The sequence below is a fragment of the Lissotriton vulgaris genome, chromosome 7 (assembly GCF_964263255.1).
Source record: "Lissotriton vulgaris chromosome 7, aLisVul1.2, whole genome shotgun sequence".
In the NCBI taxonomy this organism is placed as follows: Eukaryota; Metazoa; Chordata; class Amphibia; order Caudata; family Salamandridae; genus Lissotriton; species Lissotriton vulgaris.
The window spans coordinates 968186312-968210277 of record NC_141695.1 but is presented as its reverse complement, the minus strand read 5'-3'; positions in this window follow the sequence as shown (position 1 = coordinate 968210277).

The window sequence follows — 23966 nt, the reverse complement described above, 5'->3', positions numbered from 1 at the left end:
CCAAAATCTGTCTAGTAAAACTGGAAATACGATTGGCGATATAGCGACTAGTACTAGACTACCTGCCCATAATGGACGTGATAATAATCAATATGAGAAGCATAGTGGGTCCAGAATGGTAGATGCTCCAAGATGTATGGAGTTTGAGAAAGTAGTGCCGTACATAGATCTTCCCCCGGCTGCAACTCCGTATGTTGTGGTCCTAACCAATTTCCCAAGGCTTTACAAAGGGTCTGATGAGTCACTGGAAAGCCTAAGAAATACGTCGTTATCTTGGTTAGGAACCAGAACTGGCTTAATAGATTACATGTTTGAGGAATTTAAAATGGCTAGAAGGGTGGGTTGGATAGGAAGGGGACCTAAAGTTAATGAGGGAGATTGTGTAATTTTGAATTTTAAAACCCTTTGTTTGATTAAGGCAATTTTAAACAGGGTACAAAATATTCCATTAGGAGGAGACCACATTAATATTGTCCCACTAGGTTATTTTTATAAACCTAGTCATCCGGATTTTAGGACACAGAGAAATGTTGCTTGGTGGACATCACCCAGTCTAGATTATGGCATACCCACTTCTAATCATTTTCATATGCTGCAGAATCTGGAGGAAGTAGTTTGTGAGGTTGCGGGATGTTCCAAAAACATTTGAGAAAACCTGTTCGAGGGAATCCCATAAAAACTTGAATGCTCTTTGTATTGATCACACACCAATGAATTTTTGGGTTGAGGACGATAAAGGAGCTAATGGAGTTATGGTAATACATGATAATGAAGAGCGAGCATCCTTGCAAGAGGTTGACAAATTATTTAGGGTTCTATCAGAGAAACCTGTTATAGTTGCTGCTCCGCATTTGAGATGCAGGGATACTACTACTGGGTTGAGAAACGTAGAAAATTTGGTAACTGTGAAAGCTCCCACAGGGAAGGGTAAATGTAATTTTATGTTCTGGAACACTGCCGGCTTAAAATCCAAAATGAATAATGTAATATGGCATCACTTTATTCAGCAATTTGATGTTTATAGCTTTCAAGAAACATGGGTGACAGAACCATGTCACATTAATGGTTATAGAACTCTACACACTAATGCAACAGCCTCTGTCTATGGTAGAGCAAAGGTGGGGGCGGGGTGGCTTAGTAGGTATATTTCTAATTTAGCGACATTTGTAAAAGTTGACCTGGTATGGGAGGACAGTTTTTATCAAATTGTTAGTCTGAAGGTTGATACCAACTGTTCAGTATTACTTGTGAATTACTATAATAACATTCCACATGATTTAGGAGACGGCATACTGAAAGCTATACGGGGACATTTATATAAGTTGCAGGATCTGGGGAACAAAGACGTGATTACGCTATGGGGCGGAGATTTCAATACTGCCCTCTGCCAACAGTCTGATAATGGGAACTGTGGTTTAACGTATGATATGGAGATTTTCTATCCACATTTCCCACATATGTTATATGGAGAATGTCTAAATGAATTAGTATTTGACCTTGATCTGGGCTTTGCTAATACTTTTAGTTGTACCCCGGTGCACCTGGCCCCTAAATTTAATGGGCACAGTTTGGGATCCATAATAGACTTCATTTTGGTTTCTAATCGCTATGGGTCTAGTGTGGAAGATTTTACCCAACCTCAAATCGCGTTGAGCGATCATCTGCCGCAAAATGTAGGAATATCCCTATTTGAACAAACTGCAGGTAAAGCTTATACCCCAAATGCTATTCTTGAACATATCTCCCTATCTAGACAGAATGATTATAGTCTGAGTTGGGAGAAGGTGATGCCCACAGACTTTATGGTGAGGGTGGTAACCAATTGTAAAGATGCAATCATGATATGCTTGGAGGAAAATGCCCCATCTAAGGATGTTATTGCTAACTTTATCGTAATCACAGATTATATAAAAAAGGCTCTTAACATTAGTAACAAGCAAAAGGATGACTCTGAAGAGAAGTTGGTTTGGTTTGACTCTAACTGCACTAGGACTCACAGAAATCTAAAACATGCTTTGCATGGTAATCTCAGTGACAGACACAAAATTAGTAGGGAACGGACAGAATATAAGTTGGCCCTAAAAGATAGAAAAGATAAACTGAAAGCTGAGGCCTGGATAGAACTTCATGAGGCATCAAGAGCTAAAGATCCCTTTGCTTTCTGGCGGGCTGTTAATGCACCATTCCTTAAAGATAATGTGGCATCAACAATTGAGGTCGCTATCCCCGAGAATAGGTGGATTGAGCATTTTTCACTTTTATATGACGCAACAATTCCCCAATTACCTGAGATTGTGATTACCGAGGGCATTCCGGATACATGACATCTGGTCGCTAAAGAGGACTGAGGTCTGAGGCTTAGTGAGATAGGGAACAACACATTATTCAAGTTTAGCTAAATTAATCTAGCAATCGAGTCAAGCTCAGGAGGGAAGGCAGCGGGGCCTGACGGCGTCCCAGCTGATGTTTTTAAAACTAACATCACTTTATGGGGCCCCTTACTTACTCAAGTATTTAATGCTTCAATCTTAACTGGTTTTATTACAACATGGTAGGAGTCTATTCTCATACCAATATATAAAAAAGGGGACAGAAACGATCCAACCTGCTACCGACCTATATCATTATTAGACTTGACTGTAAAAATTATAGGATGAGTTATATTAAACAGGCTACAGGATTGGGCGGAGTAACATTCAGTTATCAGTGACCTACAGTTTGGTTTTCAAAAAAAATTAGGTACCTTAGAGCAGGACTTACATTTAAATATTCTTTTGAATAAATATATCAAGGCTAAAAAAGGGCCCTTGTATTTGGTCTTCGTTGATTTATCAACGGCCTTTGATTGTGTAAACCACAAAAAATTGTGGGTTACTTTAGAAGAATTGGGTATCGATTCTTTTTTAATTTCCTATATTAGAGAGTTTTACTTAGGGGCTAGGGCCCGGGTTAGGTTTGGGATAAGAGGTGAATGCATGAGTCACTTTGAAGTCAAATGAGCTGTCAGGCAAGGGTGTGTTCTTGCACCATTCCTTTTTACCTTGTACATAAATAGTATCGAAAAAGTTTTAGTTGAAGACTGTAATGATTTGCCCCAGGCTGGTAAATGACCCATTAGTCCATTACTATACGTGGATGACGCGGTGGAGAAGCGTGGCTCAGTGGTTAGAGGCGGCAGACCCAGAAGCTGAAATTGGCCGTGGACCAGGGTTCGATTCCCCGCCTCGGCGGGTCTCGGGCTCAAAAATTCCACGGAGTCGACAATTCTCGCTCTGGTGCCTACTCGACTCACGGGGTCACACTCTGCGACTCTGGGCAATAGCTTGCTTAATCTCCACTACGGCCCCTCGCGGCGGGATGCCTGGCTTTCACCTTGTGGATACCCGGCCGGGGTATCTCACAGGGGAATACCAGGACGGGTTCCCTAAGCAAGCGCCTTGAGGCCCCTGGGTTAAAGCGCGCTATATAAATCGAAGCACATTTGCACATTAATGGCACGTACACCAATGGGTTTGCAAAAGGTAGTCTCCAGCTTTGAAAGCTACATGTTAGACAGAGGTCTGATCATAAATGCCTCAAAAACATATGTAATGAATTGTGGGCCGGAATGTTTTAAGAGGAAGTCAATTTTTATCGATCATAAGCGGATTGATATTACTAAGACTTTCTCCTACCTGAGGATACGGCTTGATTGTACGGGGTCTTGGGTGCAGGCCATAACAACAAGGAGATTGCTTTATATTAAGACCTTGTCAGCTCTCTCCAACTTCAGTAGGAGACTTGGTAGACGGCCTGCTGTGGAGCTAATGGAAATCTATAAGGAGAAATGCGTTAGCGTTGCTACCTACGGTGCAGGTATATGGGGATATACAGATGTGGGCTCAATCCAGGTTGCTTAAAATATGTTTTTAAAATTCCTATTGATGGTCCCTAATAGTACTTCCTCCTTTGTATGCCATACGGAATTAGGACTAACTTATATCGAAGATATTATAAAGATTCAACCTGTCCTCCTATGGCACAGGATATGGACAACAGAGGAGACACATTTTAATAGGGAAATTTTAGTGGATAGTATGGGCCTGGATGGGGCAACAAGGATTGGATGGTTGTCTTATGTAAAAATGTTTTTAAATAATTTAGGTTTACATACATTTTTTGACACCCATCTACTATGGCTAAAATGACTAGGAAAAATCTTAAGTCCATTTGTCTTAATTTTCTTTCCGGACAAAGACAGTGTGCCGAACTAAATAAAATCTCGGTTCAGGCACACAATCTCACCCTAACTACCTTCTGTCTTCAGCCATAGCTACGCCTGCCAATGAAAGATTATGACCGTTTTTTGCTAACAAAGTTTCGCATGGGTCCCATACACAGATTAATAATGTCCCCGTAGTAAACGATTGGACAAAAGTGCTCTGTAAATGCCCCTTTAACAATACATCCGAATAGTCAATGATGCATGCATTTTTCTGTAAATTCTATTCCCTACCAAGGAAAAAAATTGATCGATCCTATCCTAGAAGAATGAGGCTTTGCTGCCCTGCTCTTTTGGTAATCCAGCAATTAGAGAATTGTGGTTGTATTTTCAGTGTCTGTCTTTTTAAAAAATGTTTTTAGACTGAGAAAATCAATTGTAGTGTGATTTTTTTTATGATGTTTCTAATTTTTAATACATTCTTTTATGGTACATTTGTAATGAATGATTAAATGTATGTGCTTTTATGGTTGTGTATATCTATAACCAAATAAAGTATTTTGGATTTGATTGATTGTGTATGAAAGTGGAAAGCACTGACTCCTTCGGGTCTGATGGCGATAGGGGCGTAAGCTGAGGTGCTGCTGAAGTTGGGGATAAAGCTGATGAACTACTGAACCCTATGGTAAACTTTTAACCTGCACATGCCTTTAAATGTTCGATAAAATGTTGCAAAAGTATATCGTTAGGTTACAAAAAAACTTGATGAACCTTTATCCTGCAGGTGTCGTAGAATGTTCCAGAAAGTATGGTGATAAGATAGGTTGAACTTGTGACCTGTATGTGGCACGGAATATTAAGTAGCTTTTCGTATGGAAAATTCAAAATTAACCAATGGAAATACATTTTGGAATGTCGTTGAAGGAATAAAGTATTCTGATTTGTTCTGTAGTATTAAATCTTTTTATTGAGCCACCAAAAAAAGGAGTATTGCAATGCATTTCATACAACCATCTGCGCCAGCCCGGATACAAGGCTGTCACAGATAGTGCCAATGTGTATACATGACCATCAAGAGCATCGACCGCTAAGGTTAACACAGCAAGCCGGCTACAACCCATCCGGGCCGGCCGCGTCTCAAAGATTGCTACGGAAGTGTAAACGGGCTGATTTTGAAACAAGACTAAACAGAAAAAACAGAAGATAAGAAAACAACTCCTCCCTTCCCGCCCCCCACCCCCACCCCCATCTCCTTGTCCATTGAGCAAGTACCAAAAACCCATATTCGGTCACCTTCTTACTGTGCGCTATCCAGTATAGTGTTTGTTGGGGGCTTGCGTCTGCACGGCTGTGTCTTGGGTACCGGGAGTGGGGTGTCTGCAAGGCGCACAGTCGCAGGTAGCGTGGGCAGCTTAGCTCCCGGAATTCTCCAGTCAGCAGGGTCAGAAACGGGCGCCAGAGCTCTGCAAATTCTGCCCCTTTCCCTGCCTTGGTCAGAGACAGCTTCTCCATTGCCAGAATCGCCCAAAGCCTATGTAGCCAGCCCGATTGTTGTGGAGGCTGGACTGCCCTCCAGTGAGCTACTATATTCTGGACTGCTGCCCCCAAAGCCAGCGCAATAAGCCTCCCCCTTCAGGATTTCAGGGGGTACATCAGGGCGTTGGGAAGGCCTAGCAGGGCATAGGCCGGGAATCTAGGTAGCTGCGTTTCCAGGTGTGAGTCTTAGATCAAGGATTGGAGTCCAATAGGGCTGGAGGCGAGCACAGCTCCAGAGCAGGTGCTCCAGCGTTCCGAGTTCCCCACAGCCCCTCCAGCATCTGTCGCTAACCCGGGGATCCCATTGATGTAGTCTTTCGGGTGTGTGGTACCAATAGGTGGCAATTTTGGTCATGGTTTCAGTGAGGCCTGTGTGGTGCGCCGAGTGCCTAGCCCTATAATACACTCCCTCCCATTCCTTCCTGGTGAGTTGATGCCCCAAGTCCCTTTCCCATCTGACCCTCCCTGCGTTGTAGATATGTATGTTGGTGAGGAGCAGGTGCTGGTAGAGGTCTGAGATCAGTTCTTTGTCGGACGTGCGTGTCAGCAACCATTTCTCATATGGGGTGAGGTGGCGCTGTGCCCCGGGTTGGATCGAGGGGTGCAGCACCCAGTGACGGATCTGTAGGTAAGGCAGGCGGTCAGTCTCAGGGATACCATAGTTCTCTTTCATCTTTTGGAAAGGGAGAATGCCTTTGAGGTCGAACATGTGTCCCACATCCCTGCAGGGAGTTGCCCTCCAGGCTGCATGTGCTCTAGAATCTAGGCCAGGTGTGAAGTCTGGATTGTCGAAGATCGGAGTCATCGGTGAGGGAAAAGAGGTGAGCCCCCGGGTTACGGCCACCCTGTTCCACACATTGAGGACCGTGCTAGTGATCATTGAGGCGTACAAGTTGGGGGGTCTGTGAGCGCGCGGCAAGAACGGGACGCCCTGCAGTGTGCGGCCTGCTACAGCCTGATCTTGAAAGAGCCAGTGTCTGCCTGATTCTAGTTGGTGCCATTCCACTAATGTGCGCAGTTGCGTCGCTGGAAGTATAGAGTGAGATCTGTTACGCCTACACCACCGTGCTCAGGGGGAAGCGTAGCAATCGCATGCTTAAACCGCGGACGTCTACCGTTCCAGACGAAGCGTGCCAACTCCGATTGGGTCTTCTGTAGCCACCCTGACGGTGGACGCAAGGGGAGAGTCTGGAATATATAAAGAATCTGGGGCAGCAGGGTCATCTTGGTGGCCGCGATCCGGCCCAGCCAGGTCAGAGTGAGGTGTTTCCACCTCCTGAGATTGTCTCGGAGTTTCAGGCTGAGTCTGGTGTAGTTGGCCTCCATAGTGGCCTGCACCGTTGGCACCAACAGAACCCCCAGGTAAGGGACGGTAGTCTCCGACCATTGCAGATCGAACTCTGCCTTGGCGTCTTCCAGGACCTCCGGTGTTAACGATACATTCAGGGCCTCTGATTTCGCCACATTGATCTTGAAGCCCGACGCCAGCGCAAAGTTGTGGAGCTCTACAAAGAGAGCCCGTAGGGACTGTATCGGGTTGGTCAGGGATAATAAGATATCGTCCGCATATAGACTTCTCTTGTGTGTGTCCCCGCCAAAGGGAATGCCAGAAATGAGGTTGTGTTGCCGCACCCGTGTGCCAATGGCTCCATGTAGAGCGCAAACAGGAGGGGGGAAAGTGGGCACCCTTGCCTGGTCCCTCTGCCAATCTCGAACCGCGGGGAGGTATGTCCATTAACCCGAACTGCTGCATTAGGTCGGCGGTAGCAATTAAATATGCGGTTGCGGAGGGCCTCTCCTACTCCGAAGCGCTGCAGCACCAGGTCTAGATAGGGCCAATGGACCCTATCGAATGCCTTCTCTGCATCGATGGTTAGAAGCATACAGCCTGGTCTTGTGCGCGACCCGGCCTCGATGAGATGAAGAACTCGCCTGGTGTTGTCGCTCGTCTGTCTTTGTGGGATGAAGCCCGCTTGGTCAGGTTCCACCAGCTGCTGCATATATGGCGCTAGGCGACCTGCAAGGATACCGGTATAAAGCTTCAGATCTATGTTCAACAAGGAGATTGGCCGATATGAGCTGCAGCAGGCGGGGTCGCGCCCGGGTTTGGGGATCACTGAGATGGCCGCCTCTAGGAGGTCAGAGGGTATGGCGCCGGGCTGATTGAACGTGTTAAAGAGGTCGCGTAACATAGGGGCCACTTGTGAGCAGAAGGTTTTCTAAAAGGCCGCAGTATAGCCATCCGGACCTGGGAGCTTCCCTAGTTTAAGGCAGGAAATCACTGCAATAACCTCCTCAAGGCCTATTGGGCGATCGAGAAACTCTGCCGGCGCCTCGTTCAGGGATGGAAGCGTTGCACCCTGCAGGTAGTCCAGGCTGACTTGCGGGTCAAGATGATCCGCGGCGTAAAGGGCGGCGTAATAGTCGCCAAAGGCCGCGGCGATGGCCGCGTCTTCAGTGGTGGTGGCACCGTGGCTAATCTGGAGGGATCGTATATGCTGTCTCTGGCGCTGTTCCCGCAGTCTGCTCGCCAGCAGTTTCCCACAGCGGTCTCCTCTGGTGTAATACACATGCTTGAGGTGCATGGCGGCGTACTCCACCACATCCTGGTCTAGAGCCGCCAGCATTTTCCTTTCAGTGCAACGTTGGCACCACGCCCGTGCCGCCCCGGTGCGCTGATGCATCTGTTCCAGTTCTGTCATGCGGTGTGTGTGAGTTCGGCTCTCTTCTGCGCACGTTCCCTATTATTAGCCGTAGCTATCGAGATGAATTCACCGCGGAAGACCGCTTTAAGGGCCGCCCATTGCGTGGCTTTAGTTGTGTCCTCGTTGGCGTTGTGCGTCAGAAACTGAGCGAGCGCTGTTTTAATCCATTCCAGCGTGGCCGGAGTCTGCAAGATGCTATCTCGCAGTCTCCAGTCCCTCTGGGGACTTGGCGTGGCCGCGACGCGAAAAGACGCCACCACTGGTGAGTGGTCCGATAAAGAGGCTGGGAGTATCTCTACATCCTGTCCCTGAGAGGTCAGCTGGGAAGAACACAAGAAATAATCAAGCGCGCGTACATTTTGTGGGCCGCTGAGTAGTACGTATACGCCGTTGTGTGTGGGTGAGCGTGTCTCCACAGATCAACGAGACCTAGAGCCGAAATGTGCGTGTGCCCTGATGCCGACAGTGCCCCCACCTGGCCGAACCGCTGGCCAGAGCGGTCCGCAGTGTTGTGAAACACAAGATTGAGGTCACCTCTGAGTAGTAAGTGTGGTTGTGTAGTGGCCGTGGCCGTTTCTAAGGCAGTGTGCAAAAATTTCTCCTGACCTTCGTTGGGAGCGTATATGGAGCCCACTAGTAACGTTTGGCCCGCTACTTGGAAGCGACGGACAAGCAACCTCCCTTTAACCTCAGCTTCTTTCTGCAGGACCCTCCCCCCAAAGGATTTGGCTACCAGTATCGCTACCCCTGCTACCTTTTTGTGGGTGGACGAGAAAAACTGCCAGGGGAAGGATCGGGACTTTAGTCTATGTTGATCCTTAGGTACCAAATGGGTTTCTTGCAAGAGGCAGATGTATGCCTTCGAGTGTTCCAGGAATGACAGCACCGCTCTGCGTTTCACCGGGTTATTGAGACCTCTCACGTTAAGCGAGAGGATTGTCAAGGGATGTGTCATTGTAAGAGGGTCGCGGGGTCAGCTAAGTGTGGCATCTGGCATGAAGATGTATGTGGCAGGGCCTTCCCTCGTCTGACGTGGATCGGTCTATGGATCTGGATTGCGGATTGCAAAGCCCATGGACAAGGAGAACCCTCCCTCCCCTCCCCCTCCTCCCCAACACCCCCGGATCCCAAGCTCCCACTTCGCCCTCCCGCGTTCCCTTCCCTCTTACCCCATCCCCAACTGTGAGTAAGACAGTAGCAAACATTGTCCAAGGTCCAGTCAATTGTCCAGCTGGACCTGTGGTAAGGTTGTCAGATCGAAAAGGGGAAAGCATGCAGGTGAGGCAACCCCGGTCGCCCCCGTCCCGTTCCCCCCAGGCCCCCCAGGATTCAGAGGCATTCATTCACACCCCCCAATGTAGGCATATCACAGCTCCGTGGAGGTGTCCTTGGTGACCACTTGTACTGCAGCCACGTGCTCTTGGGCTATGGTCTCGGGGTCGGCTTGATGATATTCTTGTGTGTTCGTCGACATCTCACTTGTTGCCAGCCGTCCCCGGACCTGGTCTGGGAGGGCGCCGGGGAGGACCGTCTGGTCGAGTTCTCCTCACTGTCCTCTGCTTCCAGGGTGATGCCCAGCTGCTCACAAGTGTCCTGGAGAGATCGAAGTTGCCAGAGGACCCCCTCCCATTTAAAGATGTGTCTAAACGGGTGGCCCCAGGAGTAAGGGATTCCTTTATCTCTCAGGAAGGCCGTGGCCACTTTAAACGACCTCCTCTTCTGCAGCGTGATGGCCGATAAGTCCTGATACAACGCCACTGCATGGCCACGGAACTGGAGAGGTTGTTTCTGTCTCGCCATTTGAAGAATGCGCTCCTTCAGGGGGTAATCCGGCAGGAAGGCCAGGATATCTGGCGGCGGGGCTGGAGCCCGGCGTGCCATGCCCACCCGGTGTGCTCAATCGATCCGTATCAAGAAGTCCTCCTGCTCCCCCAAAACGCTCCCGAATAGCTCTCGCAGGAATGCTGCTACGTCGTCCCCTTCTGTTTTGGACGGCACTCCCCGGACCCGTATGGAATTGCGTCAGGAGCGGTTTTCAAGGTCCTCATTGTGTGCCTGTAGGTCTGTGTGTTGGTCTTGAAGCCGAATGATCTCCTGTTGCAGGAGTTCGATCTCGCCACTTCTGTTGCTCAGTGATTCCTCTGCAGCCACCACGCGTTCACCCAGGCCATCCACGTCCAGCCTAAGCTCCTTATGCTCCCCTGCCATTTCTTGTTTAAGGGTTTGGATGTCCTCCCTTAGTGTGCTAAAAAGCGTTTCCATGAAGGCCCTCGTGATGGGAATCTCCCCTTCTGAGTGCGTCTTAGGTTGCTCTGGTAGGGGGCCCTGCTGCGGGCTTTTCGCCCCCTTTTGGGTGCCCCTTTTCGGTAATTGTCCGTCCTCCTTTCCGGTTCGACATGGTGTTCTTCACAGTCATGCCCGAGGCTCCGCGGGCCACTTCTGGTGCGTCCGGAGTCACCTCCGGCAGGGTCTTCTTCCGGATTAGGCCCCGGCTTTCAAAGGGCCACTCTCTCAGGTTCGAGCAGTTGCTGCCGAGTTTGCGGCTTCACTGGGGGTCCCCCCGCGGGCCGACTGGGCTGGATACAGGTAGGCTCCTCTAGGGCCTAGGGGACCAATTCCCGCGCCCGGTGTGCTCTCCTAGCGCAGGGCCACTTGCGGCGTCGTTCCCGGGCTGCGAGCGGGCCTCCTTGCAGTCCACCCAGCTCACCTCATGTGCTCCCTGCCTGGTTCCAATTCGCGTTGCTGCCGGCTCGCCACCCAGGAGGCCTGAGGTTCCGTGACGATTCGAACCCGTGTTTTCGACATCGTCGTAAACCCATAATTTCGGTACCAGTGAACCGTAAATGATCCATATAGTATATCCTGGTGTTTTCGCTATGCTACGAGCCAGAGCACTCTTGTTACGAGCACATTTCCGGTACACCGATGGCATCCATTTTAGAATACGGCATCCATCTTGTATTCTTGCCCTCACATAGTCAATGAACAAACAGTGACCTCTGATCAATTCATTTCGCTTAAAGGACACGTAGGATTTAGCCGGCGATTCACCTTGTTAAATGACACGTGCACCTTAGTTCAGAAACGCTGTGGCCGCATGACTCGGCAGAAGCTGCCTCCTCTGCCTAAGGCCAGTCCTGCTATACTGGTTCTCGTGCTCGTTGGCCTGATCATGATTAGGCGGCCGAAGACAGTAGCCTTGCCCATTTACGACCCACAAACATCTCTTATCCTGTTTTTCTATCTTCTACACCTGGCTCTGCTCCTTTCCTTCTGGGCCTTTATTAGGGGGAGGTAACGAAATTTACGATGAGGCGGTCCGGCTCCTGAATGAGAAGATGACATGGGATTATGATCGAACAGTGGGAACCCCTCATTCGTAATGTTTGACATCAGAAATTCGTTGACAATTCCTGTTTGACGCCAAATATTTATTATTTAGGATACAAAGTTAAGAAATGTACGAGTATGTGTAGAATGTTGCCCACAGCTAAAAAACGTGTATTTAAGGAGCAACTCACTTAGTGCAAATCGAACAGGCTCCTAGAATCTGCCCGTGTGTAGTTTCTGTGACTTCTGTATCCCTGCAGTAATAAACCTTTGGTCTCTGACGCCACCATCGAGAAGCCCGTGTTTCTGTTTATTTGTGCACCGAGACAGGTAGAACTCAGGGGTCTTCGGGTGTTGTCCCTGACACCTCTGGACCTTAATAAAGTCCAGAACTCCAGGCCTCCACACCCTGCTCGGCTCCACCCGCCGGGGGCACGATCTCTAGGCCCCCAACGGCCGCTTGGCTCCTGCCCCGATTCGTGGCACCTTATGGTGTGGTTTGCGGCATTCACCCGGGTCGTCTGCGCGGTCTGGGTCCGCGCCTCACTAGGCAGGCCGCTGTAGGCCCCACACCGGGGACTCGATTTATGCCCCCGAGGTAGGCCGCAGTGGGTCTCACGCCGGGGGCTCGATCAATGCCCCCCGAAGTCGCACGGCCTCAAGGACAGAGCACCCTATGGTGTGGTTTGCGGTGTTCACCCGGGTGGTCTGCGCGGTCTGGGTCCGCGCCTCACTAGGCAGGCCGCAGTAGGCCCAACGCCGGGGACTCGATTTATGCCCCCCGAGGTAGGCCGCAGTGGGTCCCACGCCGGGGGCTCGATCAATGCCCCCCGAAGTCGCACGGCCCCATGGACAGAGCACCACCAGACTGCTGTGCCCTCTTGTCGCCTCAGGTTCTGCTTCAGGTGGCTCTAGGACTGTAGGCCCGGGTCCCGGTGACGGTGGCCACTCGTGGTGTGGGGGGTCAGCCTCAGGCGCGCTCCTCTCAGCTCCTCCCAACTCCGGCCGGGGCACACTCAGCCAGTCCCCCGGGGGCACCCCGCCGCCCGCTCCTCACCGCCGCAGCTCGCCAGGCGCTGCGCTGCATTTGGCTGCCTCAGCGGAGCTCGGTCTTCTAGGCACAAGCCGGGGCCTCGATTAGCTGCATCTTGCGGTTGGGGTCGCTCCAACTGGCCAGAGCCGGCAGGGTCAAATCTCGCCAACCGCAGTCGTCCCCTCAGCGGCGGCCGGGCAGCGGCCACCAGGAGGCAGCACTCTGTTGGGTTGCAGGAGGTGCAGGGTTTCGGGGCGGTTCTCCGATGCGCCGCCGGTGGGCTAGGCCCTCGCCGCGGCCGCTCTCCGGCCTGCTCTGGGTGCTGCTTCCGGGACGGGGCACAGGCATCCCCTGGGTCTCGGCTGGGTCGTCGTTGGGTCACTCACACAGGGCTGCCCCTCGCCAGGTCTGCGGGGGGCTTAGCTTATGAGGAAGGGGCACAAAAGGGGCTTCGGGACGGGGAGCTCTCCGACTACGCGTCCGCTCCGGTCGCCATCTTGGCCAAGCCCCCCCCCCCGATTTGTTCTTTACATGTATTTATGTGTGGAGCAACATAGAAAGTGTGCCATTCCTGGTTCCATTCTTGATTAAATTGGTGCTTTACATGTACTATGTTACAAAGAAAGAATTGTATACATGTGTGACATTTAAAATCTGGATAACTACAAAGGGGAGTTAGAAATGAACAAGGTGTTTTATGTGTTCTGTAGTAGTGATTAAGTATTTGAGGTGATGTTTTTAATTTTGAAAGTATTTTTCTTTGAAAGTAATAGTGTTAGTAAAGTGTGGTGTTAGATATTGGTTATAAAATATGCATGAAGTTTGAGCTGGTAAATAAGTACTTTATATAGGTTTAGGAATTTTTCACAAAGAAGAAGTGTAGTATGTCATCTTTATAGGACTGTATGGTTTTGCAAATGAGGTACAGTGTTAATTTTGATTTGTAATGTATTCGGGGAGATAAACAAAATGTCGCTCGTTTGCAAATTATACTTTTTGTGGAAACAGTGGGGTGGGGGTGGTGGTAGGAGATGTATGTGTTAAGTTAAAAGAGATAAAACGAAACCCAGAAATGTTATGTGGGCAGGCTGTAGTCTCATTTTTGACACTGAGAGGTCGATATGAATACAAGTCAAGGTAGGTTGTTGTACCGTGAGGCCGTCTACAGTGTTTGAAGATTACATGGCGAGTAGATGGCGATAGGAAAAGTGATACGTTCCTTTTATATGTACGCATAGTTTGAATCATGTGATCCTAGGTTGAGATATATTATGAACATGGTTTCTGGTTTGCATTTGGGTATAGTTAGTAGTTTTTGTAGTTTCGTACTAGTGATTAATGAAAAGGTAGTTATACTAAAATATATGGTAGTAAATGTATTATTATTGTCTGTTCCTATGGAATAGAAGTGGTTGGGGAGTGCTTCTTTAGAAAAGAGATTTTTTATAAATTTGTGAGAGATATTAAAGAAACGAAAATGTGCTGTAAATTTTCTGTATGACTTTGTTGACATTAGAAAACTACATGTGATTTTAAGTGATACTATTTGTTAGGCTGTGTCCCTGTGTTGGATATATGTAGGTGTTGAAGTGGTACGGGTTTTACAGATGCTGAGCTTCACTATCCCTTTTGAGACACTCGTCAATTTATTCATTCCATTTAATGTCTGTAATATAGATACAGTAAAGGGTCAGTATTTCAAAAGTTTGGGAATTAGAACTTTGTTTACTCTCCCCATCCCTTGCTATACACTCTACAGAGTGTTTAAACGACTTTCGTAACATATAGATGTCTAGCTAGCAAAGGTGGTGTAGTTCGACTGGGCCCCATTTATAAACCGTGCTTTGGGATGGTTTAGGTTTTAACCTCCAAATTTTGGGAGGGCCACCCACAAATACGGCCATTCTACCGTGTCAAAGGCCATCGAGGCATCCAAAGAAACCAAGATGGCCGGCTCACGAAACGACCCCGCCCTTGCCAGTACGCCATGAAGGCGGCGAAGGTTGAGCGCAGTATTGCGATGGGGAATGAACCCAGACTGATCTGGGTGTATCAAATCACTAATCACCGTAATCAGACGATTTGCCAAAAGTTTTGCCCAAATTTTAGGCTCAACGTTCAAAAGCGAGATCGGCCTATATGACGAACATTGGTCACGGGGCTTCCCGTCTTTGTGGATGACTGCAATTGACAGCAGTCTCTGATCCCAGGGAAGGGCTCCAAGATCTCGCGATTCCAAAAACATTTGGTGAAGGTGCGGCGCCATTTTATCTGGACACAACTTGTACAGCTCTATCGGGATACCATTCGGGCCGGAGGCCTTCCCCGAGCGAAGGGAGCGGATAGCGAGCGCTATTTCATCAGTGGAAAAATCCGCCTCCATAAGCTCCCTGTCTAACTCCGACAGGCTAGCCATCGCGATATCCCTAAGTAGCAAATGTGAGTCCTCCTTCGGTCTGTCCGAGACCGGCGCGTAAACCTTCTGAAAGTGCTGGGCAAAGACCGTGACTATCTCAACCGGGTCCACAACCCGCGTCCCATCTTCTTTTTCCACAACAGGCACGACCCGATTCAACCTTTCCCTCTTATCCAGCCACGCAATCAACTTTCCTGCCTTGTCACCAACCTCATACAGACGCCCCTGTTGCTCACGACTCATCATCCTGGCCGCATCTGTCACCAGAGCTCTGTAGTCAGCCTGTTTAAGGGCCAGAACATGCAACCCCTCAGATGTAACCCCCGATTCCAACTCTTCTTCCAAAGCTGTAATTTCATTCTCCAAACACACCACCTCCTCATTCTTGCTTTTCCTCGCGCTAGCAATCAAGGACAAGGTTTGACCCCGGATCACTGTCTTATAGGCCTCCCACAGGGAAATGGAGGAGGACACTGACCCCACGTTTTCAGCAAAGTAATAATCCATGCATTTAACCACCTCAGCTCTAGTTTTCGGATTACGTAGATGCCAGAGGTTAATCGGAGCAACCCGGCCCTCAGTTCCCAACTGTATATCAATTGTGAGCCAAAGTGGGGAGTGGTCCGAGATCCCCCTCGCAAGATGTCGAATTTCCCTCACAGAGACCACCTGCACCGCTGGTACTAGGATATAGTCAAGCCTCGAGAGACTCCCATGTGCTCCCGAATAAAAGGTATATTGTGCCTGTCCAGGGTGCAGTTGCCTCCAGCAATCCACTAAACCCAACGTATCCAGGAAGTTGCCCAGCCATGACTGTGATCTCGAAAGAGTCCTGGGGGGGCTACGGTCCTCGCTACCACAGACAACCGAGTTAAAGTCCCCACCCACAACCAACATACCCTCAGGGAAGCTCAAAACCACCCTTCCCAAATCTGAAAACGTTGTGGACTATAAGCCCGGCGGGACATATACAGAGAGTATGGAAATCGTCTTCCCCGCCCAGCGGCCCATAATGGCCGCATATCGGCCTCTATCATCCAGCACAGTGTCGTTTATCTCCAAGGGGAGTGAACTCCTAACTAGGACGCCCGCCCCCCTCGACCCAGTAGTAAATCCAGAATGTGCCGCCAGACGATATCTCCTTCTATTCAATGCATGGCAAGTGTTTCCTATCAGATGTGCTTCCTGTAGTAACACTATATCCGGTGAAAGACGCTTCAAATATTGTAAAACTATCCCCCGCTTGATCCTATCGCCAAGACCATTAACATTCCAGCTCAACACCCTCAGCCCCCTACCCCCATTCCAGAAATGAGAACTGTGCTCCCCCACAAAGAAACAGACACAATAGACGAAATATGCAGCAAAGTGAAGCCTCGGAGTAAACAAAGAAACAAAGACCCCCTCCACCCCCAGGAAAATCCCTAAAACACACCCCCCATCCTGCACCCCTGCGGTAGACCAGAAAGCCACCCCAACTTGTAGTGTGCCTGTCGCCCCATTAAACTAATCTACGAAAAGAGAGAAAGAACCCCCTAGAGGAGGAAGAATCCCGACTCCTCCCACCCCCGGGTAATCCCCGAGCCATGTACATAGGAACAATCAAACCAACGCTGTAAGTCCATATAGCTGGCACATCGGTAGGGACTCACTCCTCCTGTTCCTCTAGGCCACCTTCAGCGCCTTTTGATTGTTCCCAGTCACTGACAACCTCTGGGCGGTCAAAGAAGAGTGCACGTTCCTTATATTCGATCCTCAATCGGGCCGGGAAAAGCATGGCGTACTTTAGTCCCATGTCTCTAAGTCGCCGTTTCACCCCCGTGAAGCCCATGCGTTGTTTTTGCACCGCCTGTGTGAAGTCTGGATAAAAACTGACCGACGCGTTGTCAAATTTTGTGGGTCCATTGGTGCGTGATGCTTAAAGGATAGCGTCTCTGTCCCGAAAATTAAAAATCCTGGCTATGATAGGCCTCGGTGCGGCGCCCAGTTTAGGCCTCCCACCTGGAACTCTGTGGGCGCGCTCCACGGTGAAAAAGTTACTGAGGCCCTTAGGCGCTAGATGATGCAGCACAAGGTCCTCCACCAGAAGGTCTGTGGATAATTCCGTGGATTTCTCCGGAACACCAATAATGCGAACATTGTTGCACCTGGCCCGGCTCTCGAAATCATCCAGCCGACGGGCAGACAAGTCATTGGAGGTCCGGAGATTACGGATTCCGGTCTGAAGGTCCGAGACATCAGTAGTGAGACTTGCAGTCTTAATGTCCAGAGACTTGACCCGCTCATTGGTCTTTGCGAGTTCCGTCCTGATGAGGTTGACTTCAATCGCCACAGTGTCTATCTTAGAAGCCAGTGTCTTGTACTGCTGACCCATAGAGGTCATCACACTAGCAATGGCGCCCATGACATCTCGCAGTGTCAAGTCTTCCGTCGCAGTGGAAGTGGGTAAAGTCCGAGAATTTACCCACTCCACCAGGGGATCCCTTCGGGCGGGTGAAGCGATCCATAGTATTGGTTTGGGCGACACCCCCTCGGAAAGTGCCCCGGGTGGCCCGCTTCTCACTCTCCGACTTGCCCGTCATGTTGAGTAGCGAGCCCTGTCGGGCCTTTTGAGATCTGGTTAGAATGGCTCCCCGCAGAACCGACTTGTGAAGTCAGGGATGAGGGCGAAAGACAGATGATAAGCCTGGAGCCGGCAGCAAGACACAGGCCAGCAGTGTCGACAGGCAGCAAGTCGCAGTAGACAGTGACCAAAAACAAAACCGAAAGTACCACAGGGGCAGCGGTCGGGTCTCATTAACCGCTGTTGTTCAATTGCCACCTGGGTACCTCGGGGACTCGAGTCCGTGGATAATCGTCGATGTAGGCCGCTAAGTTTCAAGGTGCAGTGAGTCCGGTTCCCGGCGGCCAAATCGATTTTTGAAAAAAGATATCGTGTCAGCAGGGCATCAGCTAGTAAAACCCGTCATCAAAATCAGGATATGTGGCAGGATAAATGCGGGAGGCGGAAAGTGTCTCGGGAGCCCTGTGCTCACGCGTCCATCTTGGATACGCGCGAAGCTCCTCCTCAAAAAAAATTGCAGGTTTTAATAGCTTTTGCTGATGAGCGTTCCGGCAGACACCTGTTGACATGAAGTCTATGTACGGCTATAGTGGCGGTTGCAGGAGTGCTGGGGCTCGTTGTTTGATTTCGTAAGGTTAAGCAAGGGCATGGGTGGGGGAGGTGCGTATGTTGTGGATTATAAGACGGACATTTGTAACGTGGGCATGTGTAGTTAGTAAAGGTAAAGTAGTTTCACTGGGCCCATTTATAATCCGTGCTATGGGATGGTTTATGTTTTACCCGCCAATTTGCATGTTTGAATAGTTTTTGCTGATAAGTGTTCCGGCAGACACCTATTAAAATGAACCCTGTGATTGGGTGTAGTGGCGCTACTAGGAATGGTGGGGGGTTTCTGTTTGATTTCGTATGGTTAATCAAGGGCGGGGGTAGATGTGGGGGAGGTGGTTACGTTGCTGATTGAAACACAGAATATAGTAACGTGCAGATGACGAGCTACTAAAGGTTATTTAGTACCACTGGGAGCACTTATAAAGTGCCCTATGGCATGGTATATGTTTTACCTGAAAATTTGCATGTGTTAATAGGTTTTGCTCATGAGCGTTCCGGCAGACAGTTGTTGAAATTAAGTTCCTGTATTGCTATAGTGTGTCTACTAGGTTTGGCGTGGCTCTTTCTTTGATTTTGTAAGTTTAAGAAAGGATGGGAAAGAGGGTGGTGCAGTGGAAGTGTGCCCATTTATGAATCGCTTTATGGTATATGTTTTTCTGGCAAATTCCCATGTTTTAATATCTTTTTCGTGAGGAGTGTTCCAGCAGACAGCTGCACAAATTACACAACATTTCTGTGGATAACAAATCTTCGGGCCGATAGACACTCTTGTACTGTGGTAGAAGGATGACAGCATTGATGGAAAATCATGAAACTTGGTGCCATTGTAGATTTCAATGGAAGCTTACACGGTTTCTTTGTTACTATGGTGTAGTTAGGGTTCTAAGTGGGAGAAAAACGTGGGGGTGCTCTAAAAAGGAGGGGCTAAACCTCTTAAAAGGGTGTGGGCTATGCAAGTTGGGCTGTGGTCTAAATCAAAATAAGTATCATTGTGTGCTTTAGAAAATATTCTCCAATTATCCTCCGTTCGGAAAAAAACATTCTTTAAAGGATTTCCCTTTCTTCTATAACGTGGGTAACCTAGCGTGATGTCTCCAGTTCTCAGTAGTTAGCAAAATAGGCATGCGCACATCGATGTGCATGCTCTCACTGCAGTGTAATAAAAAAATAAAAAAAATAGAATGTGACTATCTTTGAGAGGGCTGAAAATAGAGCCCAATAGAGAACCGTTTGGAGGCTCCCTGAAAATAAGTGCCGGTCCTCAGACCAGTCCCAATTAAAGAGCAGTATCCATCCATCATAATACTGCACCATTCAACCATCTTTTAATTGATGCATATATTCCTACTTATATACATTCATACATACATCTGTTTCTGTGCTTATCTTAAGCATCTATGAGCCCACTCGCTATAGTAAGGACTGTGCCATTCATGCAGCCATACGTCTATATATGCATAGATACATCTGTCCCAGAACGAATCCTAAGCATCTAACAGCCCACCCGTCTATCGTAAGCACTGGTCCCTGCATTCATTCATTCATTCTTCCATCCATCCATCCATCCATCGATACATCCATCTATGTATCTATGCATTGATGCATCTGGCCATGCATCCACTCGCCCTTTATTCAACTATACGTTATTTCCGTGCATTGTCCGCCCTGATCCTAAATGCAACGTATTATACTTATCCACCCACCCTCTTAAGGGGTCAAAAAGGCTTGCGAAAAGCATTGACAGGCAATTTTTTAATAAAGAATAGCAAAGCTTTGAGTTGCTCTTTGTGGAGCATACTTCACCACCCTTCTCTGGTGGTGTTTTAAACAAAGGTACATCTAGCGAAAGAAATGTAAAGGAGCTTTTAAATGTAAGACGTTAATTTAGAAACATAACGTTTTGTCGAGTTGTCTATAGGTACACTGTTTTAAAGTGGCCGTGAAGGACAGATACTGAATACCTGTACTTCTTAAATTTGAGAAAGTATACCAGAGCTAATTTGGGGTAGTGAGAACCTCGAGTTCTATATTTCCATGTGAAGCACAGTATAGGAATATAAAAGTAATTGGAAAGTTGTTATGTTCATATTAAAGAGGGGGTGTGAGAACTAAATGAGGCAGGCAAAACGTGTGTTTTCATAGCAGTAAAACAATACTGTGTGTAAGGTGAGAGAAGGTTTGTGTTGGAGTTGCCTGCTTGTGGTAGTTTGCAGAGGCGCAACCAGAGCGAAATTTCAGGGGAGCCTAATTCTTTCAGCAATAGGCAGAGTGGGGATGTAGGGGCTGTAAAAAGGGGTGAAGAAGAACAGTGTCTCTTTTACAAAAAAATGATAACTTGAAGACCTGTGAAGTACTCAGGTGTGTGTGCCCGGGAAGCTGTCTCAGATCAGAGTTCGGGGCAATGGGCGTTGCGCGCCTGGTGGTGTGTCTGCTAATCACCCCACGATGATGTTGCTCCTGCGTTGCAAAAAGAGAAGGGAAATCCTGAGAGAAAATGGCTCTCTTTAAAGGATTTCCCTTGTCCTATAATGCGAGTTACTTGGCATGATGTCTGCACTTCTAAATAGTGAACAATGTGAATGCTCTCAGTGGCACTGCAGTGCAATAAAGAAAAAGAAAAAACGATTAAGACCCGTTTCGAGGCCCCCAAAAATAAAGTGCTGGTAGTTAGATCCCCACAGACACCCCTCTCCCCCACCACTTAAAGCTCTGGGTGCAGTGTTATGTTTGCGAAGTTGTAGATACAATTGTTAGGCTAATAATGGAACTTTTTGTGTGTGCTGTTTGTTTGATAATATCATCCTAAGTACATAGATTAAAATGTTTAAAATACTATTTATAAAGTTGTCTGTGTGAGTTGCAGAGAAAGTGCTGTGGGTTGGTGGGGTGTGGCGGAGAGGTGAAAAGTATGAGGTAGCGGAGTTATATATAAATTGTAAAGGTGTATATAAATAATTAAATAAATACTTGCTGTATTGTCTATGGTACTACTTGTCATCCTAGTGCTCCTCTGTCGTGCTCCATCACGTTGCAGCACTGGGTCTGGAAGTAGTTAGTAGAAGTTTTGTAATTGTATGTTATTATTGTAATATGGTGAACAAATGTGAAAAATAATTGAATCTAATTTTTGTTTTTCAGAAAATGATTTAGCTTGGATTAAAATTTGGAAATGCCAGAAGTGAGAGAAAAAGAATAGAAAAATATATTTGAGTAAAAGAAAAAATCTTCAAGTAGAAAAAAATGCAAGTAGTACAGAAACAGTTTGTTCTACTAAAAGTAGAAGACAACTTATGAAAAAAATATCATGACCATGTAATGAAAAAAAGATCACACAAAGCAAAAAATAATTTTTCAAGTAAGGTGAAACAGAGTTCAATTTCAAATACGAGGAAAAAGAAACATGATAAAGAAATAGTATCTGCTACTCGGAGACAAAAGCAATTTCAAGATATTCGTCAGAGACTTTTTCGATCTAGAGTGATTCAGAATGTAATGAAAACATGCTGCAACTATAAAAGGAAAGTATTGCAATTCGAACAGAAGAAGCGTATTGAAAGTATAGGGGATACTGCTTTCAATTTAAAACAGAAGTTATTCATTTTGATTTTGAAGAGAATGAAACTATTGGATAAAATAGTCAAAGTATTAAAAAACAAAAGTAGAAAAAAAGAGACCTGTGAACAGAACCAACTTTTGTAAAATCTTTAGTGCACATTGGAGACATACTTCTAACTACTGAGCCTTTTTTTAAATGAGGAAAGTTACTTCCAGGAAAATAGTTTATCATTTGCAGTTGATACTGGAGGTTGTTGCTACGAAGTTCAGGATGGTTGTCCTCTTCCAAAGGAAGAAATGGTTGGTAAAGTGCAGAAGAGTTAATAGCTGAAGAAATGCAAGGGAAACTTCCACAAGCTCCTGTATATAAGTGGAGTTGTAGTAGTATTTAACAGGAATCCATTGATCTAATGTGAAATTTGCTACAAGAATATACTCAGAAAAGTATTAAAGATTGAGTTGTTACAAGGTCTAGAGATCCATGTAATGTAAGAAAATACACTGAGAAGTATGGGTATTCTCTGGCTTGTCTTTCAAGAAAAGTTTGTAAAAGTGTTTATCATTTGAGGATGCTAGCAGAACACCATTCAGAAATGCAGAAGTTTGTAAAGAAACTGTACTATGTAAAAAGTCCTGCATTATGTTTATGTGAATACTAGTCTTATATAGTTCTTTAATCGGATGTTCAAAAAAAGTGTTATATTAAATGCAATATTTTGGTTTAGAACAGCAGTTCATAGAAAGTGAACATTTTACAATTACAGATGTTGGAGGAGATGAGAAAGTGATTAGCACTGATCAGTTTGAAGAAGAAATTGGAAAGTTTAATATAGTGTGCTCTGAAATACCAAACTATGTTTATGTTTGTTGGTGTACTCATTATAAAAGTCAAAGTGGGAATGTTGATTTGTATTTGAAAAGTGAAAAGGGGAAAAATGGTAAGAATTTGTAATTTACAATTTGAGTTAGGTAGTGATTAAGGTATATGTAAATATTTTTACAACAAATTAGAAGAGAACAAAATGCCTGATAGAGCAGTACATAATAACTTGGAATTAGTAGCTATTCCGGAGGAGCTGGCCAAATTGAATACATACGAGTGGGTTCCAATTCAATATGTTCATCCGTTTCAAACTATAATTCAGATGGAGCCTAAATCAGGTAAACTGCCACCAACAGGCTTGCAAAGAGGGCTGAAAGGAAGAGTGGTGCACTTACCTTTGGATTTTAAGAAAAACATTGAAACTATTGCTGGAGAGAAAGTGGAAAATGAGGCAGTAGTTATTTTAGTAAATGGTGTACCAACAAAGTCGGAAAATATGGCAAGAATTTGTGGATGTTAATAAAGTTGAAAAGGCTACCTTATATGTTATAGAGATCAATATTTATTACAAAAATCTAAATGTGGATGAACAGGTAATACGTTTACAAGATGAATCTGAAATTTCAAGTTATCAAATAGAGAAAGTGGACAAGTCAAGGACTGAAGAGATTTATGAACATAACAATCAGACCCCCCAAGATATAGCGGCATGGATTAGCAAATTTAGCGGCACAAAAATGGAAATTTAGTGGCACAAATATGGAAATTTAGCGGCAATTGTGCTGCATTTTATTTGACCATTTTTCCTACAACAAACACAGATATCTTAGTTTTTTTACTTATTTAACAACATGAAGCTATGTATATTTGGTTTATTTACAGTGTAGACACTTTGTTTCCCTCGAAAAGCAAAAGACTGCCCGCAAGAACGCAGACATCCACACCAGCTTCAACGTCACGACCGCCCCAACAAACACTGAGACCTCTGCCCCCGCGACCACCACCAGCACCAACCGCATACTCCCCTGGACCAACATCAACGACGATGACACCATCACGATCATGAACACCATCCACTCCAGACCCATGCCCACACCACATCTTCAAGAAAGCCAGCACAGCCATCACACCCCATCTCTGGAAAGTCATCAACATCTCCTTCGAGACAGCAACCTTCCCAGAGAGCTGGAAGCAC